At 33.8% G+C, this 12,834-nt stretch overlaps 1 long non-coding RNA gene across 2 annotated transcripts; it reads left to right on the forward strand.

Annotated features, from left to right (window-relative positions):
- The first annotated feature begins 427 nt into the window (after window positions 1-427).
- On the forward strand, window positions 428-12,435 carry LOC145804826 (uncharacterized). 2 transcript variants are annotated; one of them, XR_014347333.1, is made up of 4 exons: window positions 428-557; window positions 9,949-10,040; window positions 11,405-11,488; window positions 11,981-12,117. It is a non-coding gene; the product is annotated as an uncharacterized LOC145804826 (long non-coding RNA). The 2 variants fall into 2 exon arrangements; XR_014347334.1 differs by lacking the exon at window positions 9,949-10,040 and having other exon boundaries at window positions 11,981-12,435.
- Window positions 12,436-12,834: the final 399 nt, after the last annotated feature.

A 12,834-nucleotide genomic window follows, 5' to 3' on the forward strand; every position in this document is an offset into this window, starting at 1 on the left:
TGCAGTTGAGGGAAGACAACTATTTCTTGTAATCTCTTGTAACCTTTCTGATCATAGTGAAAATTGTAAGTGTGAAGGTAGCCCTAGATTGGGGTGAACTGTGTAAATCTTGTGTTCTTCGTGTGTGCATGTGATGTATCTTTCTTGTGCATTTGTTCATTTATGTGTTTTCACTTCACCCATCTTGGTTAGATGTTATGGATTCCCTAACACTTTCTCCCATCAAAATAGAAAAAGAGGAAAACATGTATCAATTTGATGTAATTTATAGCTTTAAGTGATTCTAGTATGAGTTTCATTTTCTGTTAAGTGTGACTATCCATTGGATGGTAAGAGTTCTATAAAATTAGAACTGTCTGTCAAAAAATTTTAGCTTTTAAATCAATATATTCAAAAACAAAACCTAATTGAATATCCTATACTAATGCAGGAAAGCTTGCAGGGTAATAGGTGAGTTGCTCATGAAAGAATACCTTGGCTTCTGAAGTAGGACTCAAAAGCTGATGATTCTCCTGCTCATTGTTGTATCGTTCAAATATTGATCTCATGCTGATAAGGTAAAGTCAGAACATTAGCTGCTCAGTTTGTCAATATTTACTTATGAACTTATAATGCAAGAACTTCATTGCATCATATCATATGAAGAGGTCATTAGTAATAGACAGAAAGATCTCAACATTTTTTGTTTTTAAATTGCTTACATTTCTTATTACTAGATCATAGTTGTGTGGCATTTGTGCATGCAAGGAAAAAACTATTGAACAATGAGTTTGGTTTTTTTCCCTGAAAGAAATAAAAAGTAAAGCAAAGAAATGTGTTGCGCTTGTAAGATGGTCATTCAAAATAATATTGATTTTTCTCTGCTGGAAAAACAACAAAAAATATTGGTTACTTTCATAGTGTAAACTGTACAATCTACTGAAGAATTACCTGCTTTTATGTTTTAAACAACATAAGCCTGAGCAAGAGTTCCTTCTATCAAGATTGTCACTGGGGAGGAAAGGATGTAAATCTGAATTTAATGGCTATTGACTCGAGCTCATCGATGTATTTAAGTTAATTTTTTTCTTTCATTTTTCATTCTCTCTCTCTTTCTCTCGGCAAATAGGGAGGGCTAGAGTTGCAGTATGTTAGAGCCAAGATGCAGTGAGAAGTAGGCAACAGTTCCTACACTTTAATAGCCAAGTGCAGGTAAAGAAGTTAGTCAAAGAGTATAGGATGTGCTTGGGTATTTGGAATATCGGAACAGTAATGGGAAAAAAGGGATGGATATAGGCTATGTTTGGTTGGAGGATTTGGTGTGAGAAATGGAAAGGGAAAAGGAAATGCAATCCCACTCTTTGTTTGGTTATAGTGGAAAACACAATGGAAAAGAAAGGCACTCTTTGTGTTTTTTGGCTCCTTTCTTTCTCCATTTCCCAACTCGACCAAACATAGCTTGGAATTCGAATCCTATCAATTCTTTCTCATTTTCTTTCCATTTTCTTTCCCTTTCCATTTCCCTCATCAAATCCTCTAACCAACCACAGCCATAATGGATCAAAGATTAGAATGAGAAATGATGGAGGTAATACATACGCAATCATATAATTTGTAATGGCATATAATTGTGTACTGTGTAATAGCAAGCATTTGTTTTACAACGAGGGATAGATAATTCAGTAACATTCAAAAGTAGAACAAAATGTTAGTAAAATATATATATATATATATATATTTTCTTTCTATAAAGGTTGGTAGAGGAAATGTATGAGATTGTAAATAATAGTAATGAGAACTTAATTTCGCAATATAAATTAACGGTATTAGATATATGTATTAGGAGATATAATATGAATTAAAAATAGAAGGGGAACTAGGTATGGAGCTTGAAAAATGAAAATTTAGTACTCTTTGAAAATAGGATGATCAAGGAAAGACAATGGATTTCAAATGAGGAAACTAACATTATGTGGTGTGTGATGTCTAGTTGAGTTAAAAAAGTAGCAAAATGAGTTTTTGGAGAATTGAAGGAAGTAGGCTTTCGTCTAGAGACACTTGGTGGTGCAAAAGAGTTCAAAGGGTAATAAAAAAGAAAATAAATGAGAAGGGAACAGTTATAAACATTAAATTATGTCTCTCTCTCTCTATATATATTTCTTTACTTGCTTAATGTCCATGAGTGTGTTGGTACATAGATCCACACTACATAATATGTTACTTGCTTGTTTGTTTGTTTATGTGTGTGACATCTGAAGATTGCATGTTCAGGTTATCCTATTATATCTATTTGCAGCAAGGAGAAATTCACTAACAAAATTTGAATGTCAAAGCCTAGGTCAGTTAATAATAATTGGGTTAACATAAGTTTGAATTTATTGTTATTTAAGTATACTAAAATTTTTAAGGAAAAAAGTGCTTGGTTTATTGGCTGAATTGCATTGAAGAAATCTCTAATTGACTTGAGGGTTAGGAGCATCTTGAAGGAATTAACCAATGAAGTTTAGTATTCTCCTTTATAGTATGTCTTGACAGTGATTTTCTGCTGTGAGCTGCCTGTTTCACCAATATTTAGGTCAATATTGCTTAATTAGAAGATCAAGAAGGCGCAGCAGTATTGTGCATTGTAGCAGTGTCTGGGGTGTTTTTGGTGTCTGGGTTAGAAGGTGCAACAGCAGCAGCACCTCTTTATTTTTTCTTTTTTCTTATTTTCTCTCCTTGGCTTGTGTTGGTTCCTCTCCAACCTTTATAGTTGTGCTAGCTCATGATTGAGCTTCATGCACTTCCCTCCTTTATTGATGTAATCTCATATGAATGTATGTTGTCGTTATCAATAAAGTTTCCTTTTTGCTGATAAAAAAAAGAAAAGAAAATCAAGATGGCTTCTTTTTTCCCTAATGTAGGCTTGAGCTTGACGTTCTTTTTCTTTTTCTTCGTGAAATATCATTATAATTTCTGAATATTTTCTCCTTTTTATGCATGAATTTTTATTGTGAAGGAAGTTATTGGATAATGATAGTGAAAGAAGAGATCTAATGCCAACTGATTCTAATAGTTTAATAAATTTTCCTTTTCCTCCTATGCTTGTTATTGGAGTGTAAAATACATAAAATAGCATATTATCTATGTGCTATATTATTAAGTGAATACCTTTATTGGTGTGGACGCAAAAATGAAGCTATGTAATGTTAAATCTTATACCAAAATTATCCAAAAAGATAGTTTCAATATTGTTTAAACTGTACCCATTAGTAACTATTTGGGAAAAGACTATTAGAAGACTTACATCTCAAAATAGTCTAGTTTTCCAGTCTCCCTAAGCCACCTCACCCTCTACTTTGTTTTGCACACACATGATGTGAGAGGGTCACTAGTCATCCAAATAAGGGTACTAGTGATAGTAAGAAAACTCTGAACTGTTTACAGCATCTATTGCATTGCCATTGCATTCCTTTTCACTATTCAATGGAAATTCTCATCACCTAGAAGCATAACTCATCAAATTTCTACAGACCTTAGCCTATTTTATACAATTTTAAACTTATCATAAAATATGCATCACTAATCTGCTAAACCCTAAGCAATGTTTCCATGGTCAACTTTTATTGTTTGATAAAATTTTCATTTAGCATAACCTTAAACTAGATAGTTTTCTATTTCTATTGGCATTCAGGTGCATGTTTGACTATGATCTTTCAAAAAGTTTACAGTAGTGATTAGACTTTCACTAGATCATCACAATTCACAACTTACAGTAGATGTTAGTCCATTGTAAGGCAAACAGTAGATTTAAATCCTAAATCTGTGAAGTATTGAACTTCCTGTTAAACCAGAAAACAATCAAAACAAAAACATAGAACAAATAGATACAAGCATTTAGGAACAACATAAATAATGGGATATCAGTCTCCAAGATGCAGAATTTTAGAGAGAGAGAGAGAGAGACCTAGGGCTTGCAAATTCATAGAGCCTCCCAGTACTGGAGATGACAATCACTCCAACTTCGACATCACAAAGAATTGATAGTTCCTTGGCTTTCTTAAGCAATCCATTTCTGCGCTTTGAGAAAGTCACTTGCCTGCTCGTTGAATTATCAATTCTTCTGATGACAATTTTTCCTCTTCCCATCTCTTCTTATTGAATTATCCTAGGGTTTTGTCTCTGGTTTACTCTGCCAGATCCAAACATACATCTTATAAAGTGCCCAAAACTTATTATTGATGAAAATTAGATGAAATGTTGTATAACAATCAGCTACAAATATGGACCATGTTGAACTTAATAATGTATAGAGAGAGAAATAGAGAGAGAGAGTGTACTGGTTATCAGTTTTTGATGGATGGCGGCAGCGGATGCATTTCTTGCTTTATAAGGAATGCCAAAAGCTGATTAGAAGTAAGAAGACCTGTTCTTTGGGAAACATGGAGCAGTTCTTTAGTTTGCACCCAAAAAACACTTGATGGTTTTCAGATGTGGAGATGTGATGTAGAAAGTTAGGCATACCTTCGCGAGTACATGAACATCAGGTAATCGCCTCACAAAGAATACAAAAAACAAATATCAATAATTCTAGACTGACCACAAATTTCTTTTCACATTTTGTTTTCCACCTCACGTTTCACAACTGCATTGGAAACATACTTCCATCACTCATGTATGTTTGCAATGCAGCTGTAATAGATGAGATGTTTGTTTGCAATGAAGTTGTAACACATGAGATGGTAAAACCTAATATGGTAAAAAATTGTGGTCATTATAGTATTATTAAACAAATAAAGTCATGAGAAGAGGGATGCTATATATCATTTTAGGAGTATTTCACCGAACCTTTTCACCTCTCATGTGGCTTGTCATGTGGTATAATAGATTCTATTATTTTTTTGAATATAGTGAGTCTTGCATATTGATGCATATTGGTGAATCAATAATGCTAGGATGACCATGTATTCTTATCATGTTGTGTTTACCACCCTATGTGTCAATAATATATTGCTTTAATGAGTCCCACCTCTCATGACCCATTAAACCAATATAGTATTCATCAACATATAAGGTGGTAAACACAACATGGTAAGAGTATATGGTCATCCTATCATTATTGTTGGTGAATTATTTAATAAATTACATAGAATGTTTCTCTAGATCAAGCTGTTTGTGGTTGTTATTGTTATTTATGTTCATTCCATACACACTTTTGTGCATCACTAATATACATTACATTTGTTGCGTGGATCCATGTACAAGGTGAAAAAAGAAAAACAGTGAAATGACATGTTTTTTAATGAGAAAGGTCATCTTTTACCACCTATGTGTACTCTCTTCAATTCTCAAGAGTAGTGGTATGATGACCAATGCACATTCTTCACTAACATGTAAAGGCCTAATTATGTTCATTTGAAAATTCTGACTACATACAAAATGCTTTTAACTACAAAGACTACTTCTAACAGTACTCAACAAGATCAATAAAACACAAATTGGTGTTGAACTTTTGTGCATACTGCATATAACAACTAGCTTCAGAATTAAATTCTCTAGTACAGGAACAATGGAAAATATTGTTGTCAGTCAAGTGCATCTTTTGATGCTTTGGCAATACTTCACAGCAAATGCTATGTACCATGAATTTGTGCCCTGAAATCTATCCCAAAAATGAGGTGGATGGTGTAAATTTAAAGTTGGTGGGATGTGGGTCACACTTAGAATGATTGTGGTCCATAGATGTACTTTTCTATATAGTATTATTGATAATTCATTCTAAAGATTTCGAGATTCAGTATAGAAGACCCACATGTTGGGGGAATATCATGGGTTTTGAGGACTAACAAGCTGACGTAGTGAATATAGGTGAAGCTCACACAAGCAACTTAGAGACTAATGTCAGATGAGGGAAGAGAGAGTGTAGCTTTCATTCACGAAAGGAAGTGAGGTAAGCTAACCCCGGACTATTAGAACAACAGATACTATGGGTGACTTTTATTACTATTATTATATAAACAATCAAAACTTTGATACAAGATCCATCCTATGGGTCATTGGCACGTTGAGAACAGACACTTGGGTGTGTTTTTACTTTACTTTTGGCTCTTTGTTTTGGAATCTTGAGAGAGCTTGTGCATAAATTTCATTCTAATTTTGACAATAATTATATAATAACATTAGTATATTCATAGTTATGTCCATGTACTGTAACTGTAGGGCAGCTTACATGCCTGTCAATTATGAAATGTTTAGTATTTAGCTAGCGTGCAAAGTCCAGAGAAGCCTTTGTGGGGGTGTTCCTATGTGGATCGTTCTCTACCTTGTCCCCTTTATGCAGCAATTAATGGTAAAACACTAGAGGGGTTGCAAACTTGCAAGTTTGTCAAGCGTTTTATGATAGTTTACATGTGGGGACAAAAAAGTACCCCAAAATTGAAATGTGCATACTTGATTTATTCTAGGCATGGTCTACATTGCACCAAGTTTGAATCTACATCATACACTTCATTTTTGGAGTATATTTGTCACGCCCCCGAAATAATACCATTAATCCAACTCATAAGCAGAAGGATAACAGATGTAAGGTACTTTCATTCATCTGAGTTCGTTTACAAAAGTTAACACATGCATTATACATTTACAAATGTTCATCCTGAATCTACAGCATGCGTTGCAGTGATGAAGGAATTGAAACTAAATAAACAGTCATATGCCTTACAGGCTTATATCTTTCCGAGTCATTACTTGGTTACACAAAAGTGAGCTCAATACAATTTAAGCCCTTGGCTATACAAAGAATATAACAGGAAAAAAAAAAAGAAAAAAAAAAAAGGAAGCTCTTGCTCCCAAAATCCCTCAAAGCTATTGCCCTGGTAGAGGCAGGTTACCCGCACCTGAAAATGGTTTTTCCCAAATAGGGTGAGCCAAAGTCTAGTAGAAATAATCTAACACAGTATATGAGATTTAACGAAGATATAAGTACAATGTGTATATACAATGCCGGTGACAAAATCTCCATCATTTATATAACCGAAAGACGCCAAGGTTTATATCTCAATTCATTTTATTTCAATTCATTTCAAGTTCATTCAGTATTCTCAATTCATGAGTCAATTTTATCATTTTCAATAACCCAACTGAGATTACAACTCAGTGGCTTTCCAGTTTAATGCACTATTACACAAACACTTCAAATCTGCCATTTTATGAAAATTTCGTCTGCGGGATCGGCACCCATGTGGACACAAGATTTCGGAACTTTCACCCTGAACACTCCGGCCAACTTAATTTTAATGGAGTCCATCTCCTATCTCCTCACAAACAATAGAGTACATCTACTTTCTCCTCCCAAATTATCATACATATACAATGTATATAAATCATAGTCATATTCAATGACAACCAACAATAGATTAGTTTCAATTTACCTAATCTTCATGCAATTTATAATACAGATATTTCTAAACAGATATAAAATTTTCTCAACAGATACGTTATTCAAATTTCTATGGGTGAGAGACAACACGTGTCCAACTCCACCATTTACATCAATAATCATCCAATTTACATTACCATTATCAATTTCAATTATTCATACAAAATAACAATTTAATCCAATTAGGGCAAAACTTCCCATTTCCCAAATATCAACCCTAAGTACCAAAATCAACAATTTTGACACAATATAACCTCATATTCAAACTCTATATCCACTTATTTCACATTCACCGAAAACCTCTCTTTTTATTTCATCCCCAAACCCTAGATTTGTTCAAACTACTCTTAAATCCCACTATTGTTACACAATGACAAATAGCTAAGCTAAAAATCCTATGAAAGTGTAGAAAATCCCTACCTCAAAGAGAGAAGACGAGCTAAGCAAGAGTGAAAATTCAAAGATGCCGAAATCCAACTCTATTCGGATCAAAATGGAGATCTTGAGATGGTCTAACTTTTTATCAAAGGGATTAGGGTGAAGAAATCACTAAAACTATGTGAAAATGTAGAGAGAAAGAGTGTTTTGGAGAGAGAGAGTCTCAACTTTAGGTTTTAGGGAGAAAATATCTGAAAAAGTGATGTAAAAAGTCATTTTCACGATCTGATATACATACAGTCTGCCCGAGCGGAAGAGTTGACGCTTGAGCGTCAGACACAATAAGTTGTTCCGTTCGAGCGCCAAGACACAATCGACAAGACATTCACTGCTCGAGCGCAAGAAGTGACACTCGAGCGTGGAAAACACACATCCAACAGTTTTGTAGACAACAGACCAATGCTCGAGCGCAAGAAAGACCGCTCGAGTGCCCACCCGCTCTAGCGTAGGAAACGCCGCTCGAACATAGAAATCACTCTCCCAGTAATTTTGCAGATTTGCAAAAGTACTGAGTGTTTGCAAAGCCCGCTCGAGCGCAGGAAGTGCCGCTCGAGCGAAGGACCAAATTCTGGATAGCACAAGGTTTGAAAAACAAGCGACCAACCTGCCCAAACACAACCACGACAACCTTAAAGCCAATTTCAAGGAGGTACAAGGGGAGAAAGAGGTAATCAACAATATGAAATCATTAAACCCAAGTTCGGGATACCACAAGAGTCGGGTCAAAACTAGGATCGCTATAACATTTTTGGGGTACATAGTTTTTTCACAGAAGGTATGGTGAGTTTGTGCATGGATAAAATGTGTGATAGATCTTTATTTGTGAATTGCTTGTTTTGAATTGCACGATTATGTATGCCACCCCGTTTTAGTGATTCATGTAAAACCTTTACGTATCATTTCCAGAATGGTTTTGTATTTTATAGGCTATAGCTTTACTCACTAGTTACTCTTTTTATTTCTTTATTTTTTGTTTTTTCCGAACATTCACCACTAGTTACTGAGATCATAACAACGTTGTGATGTAGCATCAAAAGGTGTTGGTGGCAAGGCCTTGGATCTTGGGGGTGTGCTCTCTCCAAGGTTCAGGATCGAAACTTCTTAGGTGCTAACAATTCCTTGGGACCATCGGACTAGGAGAAAACCCTTAAATTAACCATAGTGCACTTGCAGGAAACTCCTTGCCAAGGGCTTGTGCACCCTTGGAGATTAGTTGGGTTTTGATTTGGATATCCCAGTGCCAATCAAAAAAAGAAAAAAAAGAAAAAAAAGATGGGAGACCAGAGAACCAATCCCAAATCAATATTCATATCAAAAGTCCAGTCTAGTATCTAAACCATTACATAAAAGCCATAGGCATAAGCACTAACTATGAAACCAAAAGGAATAGGAAGCTAACTAATAAAGAAATAAAATCCTATTAAAAACCATAATTTCTAATTATACGAAGATTTGTATATTCTTCAATTTATTGTCGTCCAATAACTTTTCGATCTCCGTTACTTTTGTTTAAGAAATGGGGGGATTAAATCCTGAATTTCATTATTGCCATGGCCAGATCAGCCAGGTGGGGATAGTAGGTGGATTGATTATATATGCTAGCATTCTTGTTTTTGTTACATAGTACTTGGTTTCACTCTTAAACATGCGAATAATATTGGAAATAGAGTGACCTTGAGAATGAGAAGTTTGTATATGCTTTGTGGAAATTTTAGTTTGGAAAATAATGTCACTGGATGAATTTTTTTTGGTTTTCTCACCTCATCTTCATCCACCATTATTTTCTGGATATGGTGTTTGTTGCAAGGATATCAGTATGGTTAAAAAAAAAAAAAACTATATTGATGTAGTTGTTATGGTTCATCTTGCTAAGATTTGTCTGTTGTGTGTTAAAGAAATGTGATGCAAACGCTGAAAATGGTAAATCTGCTCAGTTTATATTATAGTGTTTTTTCTGGATATGATTAGTTTATGTAATGTACTTGGCAGTGTAAATTATAATACTATTTCATTTGTGGTGGTGGAGGTTTGAGGCCAATTTATCCACCAAAGTCATTTTGCATTGGGTTCTGTTTCAGTATCATAAACCTAACTTGGCCACAGTTTTCATGCAGTTCTGAGGCAGGTTTATCTGAGTCTACCACCATCTCACATACATATACATAAACAGATTACTTATTAGGTTTTCGTACCACTAGACATGAAGGTAATGGTTTACATGTGTATTTATTAGTCTATTTGTTTTGGTAGAAAATATTGTTTGGAAAATGTTTTTCACATTTTTTGGCTATTGGTGTGACGAAAAACAAAAGTCAATGGAAAACAAGCTTATTTGGGCGTAAAAAAGTTTTTCATTTTTCAAAGGTGGAAAACGTTTCCTGGAGTGAAGTTTTACCAATGCCATCACATTACCATTGCCACCTCCACCCTCCACCACCAAAACCACCACCTCCACCACTAATACAATCTCAAGCACACGAGTGTGAAGTCGCAACCAAATGTAGAAAAATGTTTTCTAAGGAAAACATTTTCTAGAAAAAGTTTCCTGTAAAATACATTTTCTACCGTTAATGTGGACTCCATTTTATCTGTGTTTAGTAGTATGAAAATATGATAAGTAATCTATTTATGTATAGCGTTAGTCTTCTTTTAAAATTCTAGTAGATATACATGCATATATGCTATGTTGTGTTACTTAAATTTACACACACACACACACACACACATATTTACTATAGATGAGTTAACAGATTTTAGTCATTTAATGAACCATCCCCCAACATGTGGAAGTGAGTTTGAGTAATCCTCAAACTCAATAGGAAAACTCTTTGGTTCACATCTCTTAAAAAGTGTGTACTTCATATTTTAGTTATCAAGTTTTGTGATCTTATTATGAGTTGTTATGATAATTTGTGATGAACTTATTGTGAGGCTTTATGATATTTTGTTTATAAAGAAATTAGTTTTGGTTACGAGACTTTGTAGTGTTTGAGTTACGAACGAATTTAGACTTAGTTATGACTTAAATTGGTAGAAATTATCAGCCATGTAGCTGAAGCTTTATGTGCATATTGTATAGACTTTTTTACGGTGTGTATACTGTATAGTAACAGTTCTTAACTCAATATACAATGCTGTGCATACTTGATGCATGTTCAGTGGGAGGACTGCAGGGAAACAAAAGGAACATCTAAGTGATGCACAACTAGTTAATACTGGGACTTCAAACATGCTATACTTCTATTTATACATCTTTGCATAAAAAAAATTGGCATGAGTCTCTTGCCCCATAAGTAGTTTTTGTAAGGCTACGTTTGTATTGTTGATTTGTGAAACAAAAAATAATATGAAAGTAAAAAGATGGGAAAAAAATTTGAATTTGAAGCAAAAAATTTTCCCCATCTTTTTTGTTAGGTTAATAAAATGAGAAGACAAATAAAAAAAAGTTTTTTTTTTTTTTTTTTGTATATTATTTATAAAAAATAAGTATCTGTAAATAATTCTATTTCCTTTTTCTGTCCATTATCCAAACACAAAAGTCTATGGTGAATTTTTTCTTTTTCTGTGCAGATCATGAAGGAAAAAGCACAAAAGATTTGGAATCTCACACCTCTTGCTGCAAGGAAACAAAGCATTAATTAACAAGTAAAGAAGGTAAGCTGCTGATTATATATATGTCTAATAAATTATATTATAATCAAATTTGGTAATACCTAAAAGTAGTGTTCACACTGAAAAGTTCCAAATCAAATTCTGAAAGATTAGTGTTGTTGTTCGGTCATGAATTTTATATTAATGGCTTAGCAATACGAGGAATATCATGGAAATGATTATTCAAAGTTGTGTTCACACTTTATGCTTAATAATTTAAAATTGTCACACAAATAAATGTAGTACTTTTTTGTTGATAGGAGGCTTGTAAAGATTGATTATTTAAAGTTGTGTTCACACTTTGGAGATGAAAATTAAATAGTGATAAAAAAGATTAGTACGTGGAGGGTCGTTGTTGAAATTTAAATTTAATAATGCTTTTATAATCAACACAGCATTTGCAAGCTGTAAAAGTTAACATTTCCTTAGCAAAACTAGCTTCTAAGATAAGATCCCAAATGTCGAGTTTTCACACTTGTTAAGGGTTTCATTTAGGAGAAGTTATTTGTGGCGCGCTGCGACAATGCTGCAGAGGGCGAATTAGGGACCAGGATCTGGATTTTCTGCCATATTTTTGTCTGTAGTGATTTTGTTGTGATAATTCGACGATATGTGTTTACACATGAAGGAAAATGAGGTCGTTTTGAAGTGTAGTGTAAAATAAAACAATCGTACATTTGAATTTTATTATGTTTTAAATTTAAATGTGAATTGTAAATTTTTTATTTTTTATTTTTTGTGTGCTGATGTGTCTTGTTATGGTAAAAATCATAACAAGATCATTGCAAAGAAAGAATGACAGAGAATCTGAGTATGTAAAGGGCATTCGACAACATCAATTAATGGTATGGATGACATTATCGCATAAGGTACCGAATAATTTTTGTCCGTTAATTACAATTTCGCATAGAAGACTATATTATATATCAATTGATTTTTTCACCGTTTTATATTATCGGAATACATGTTAGGATATTATTGTTGTCACTATTTTTTCTTGGCGATTATTTCTAAATATGGAACCAATGTAGAGTATTTATGTAGACAAAGATATAAAATAATAACCAAAAATCGATGACATATATTATCTCTTATACTTGACAGAAATTAAGTGGTGGAACTTATACCTTTCCATGTCAAACCTTCCCCTCCTTTGAGCTCATTGCATGATGTAAAAACTTTAATGCAATTTTGTTTTTGATAAGTAAATAAAATTTTATTTATAAAGGCATCAAACAAAGAGAACCACGTAAACCAAAGATTGCTTTATACATCCACTCGGAGAGGGGGTGCTGCTGTGCCTTAAGGCACAGTAGTTATTGTTGTGCCTCTTGGGAAAGGTTTTTTCA

Source organism: Camellia sinensis, chromosome 12, assembly GCF_055761805.1.
Source record: "Camellia sinensis isolate YWXY chromosome 12, ASM5576180v1, whole genome shotgun sequence".
NCBI classification, from domain to species: Eukaryota; Viridiplantae; Streptophyta; class Magnoliopsida; order Ericales; family Theaceae; genus Camellia; species Camellia sinensis.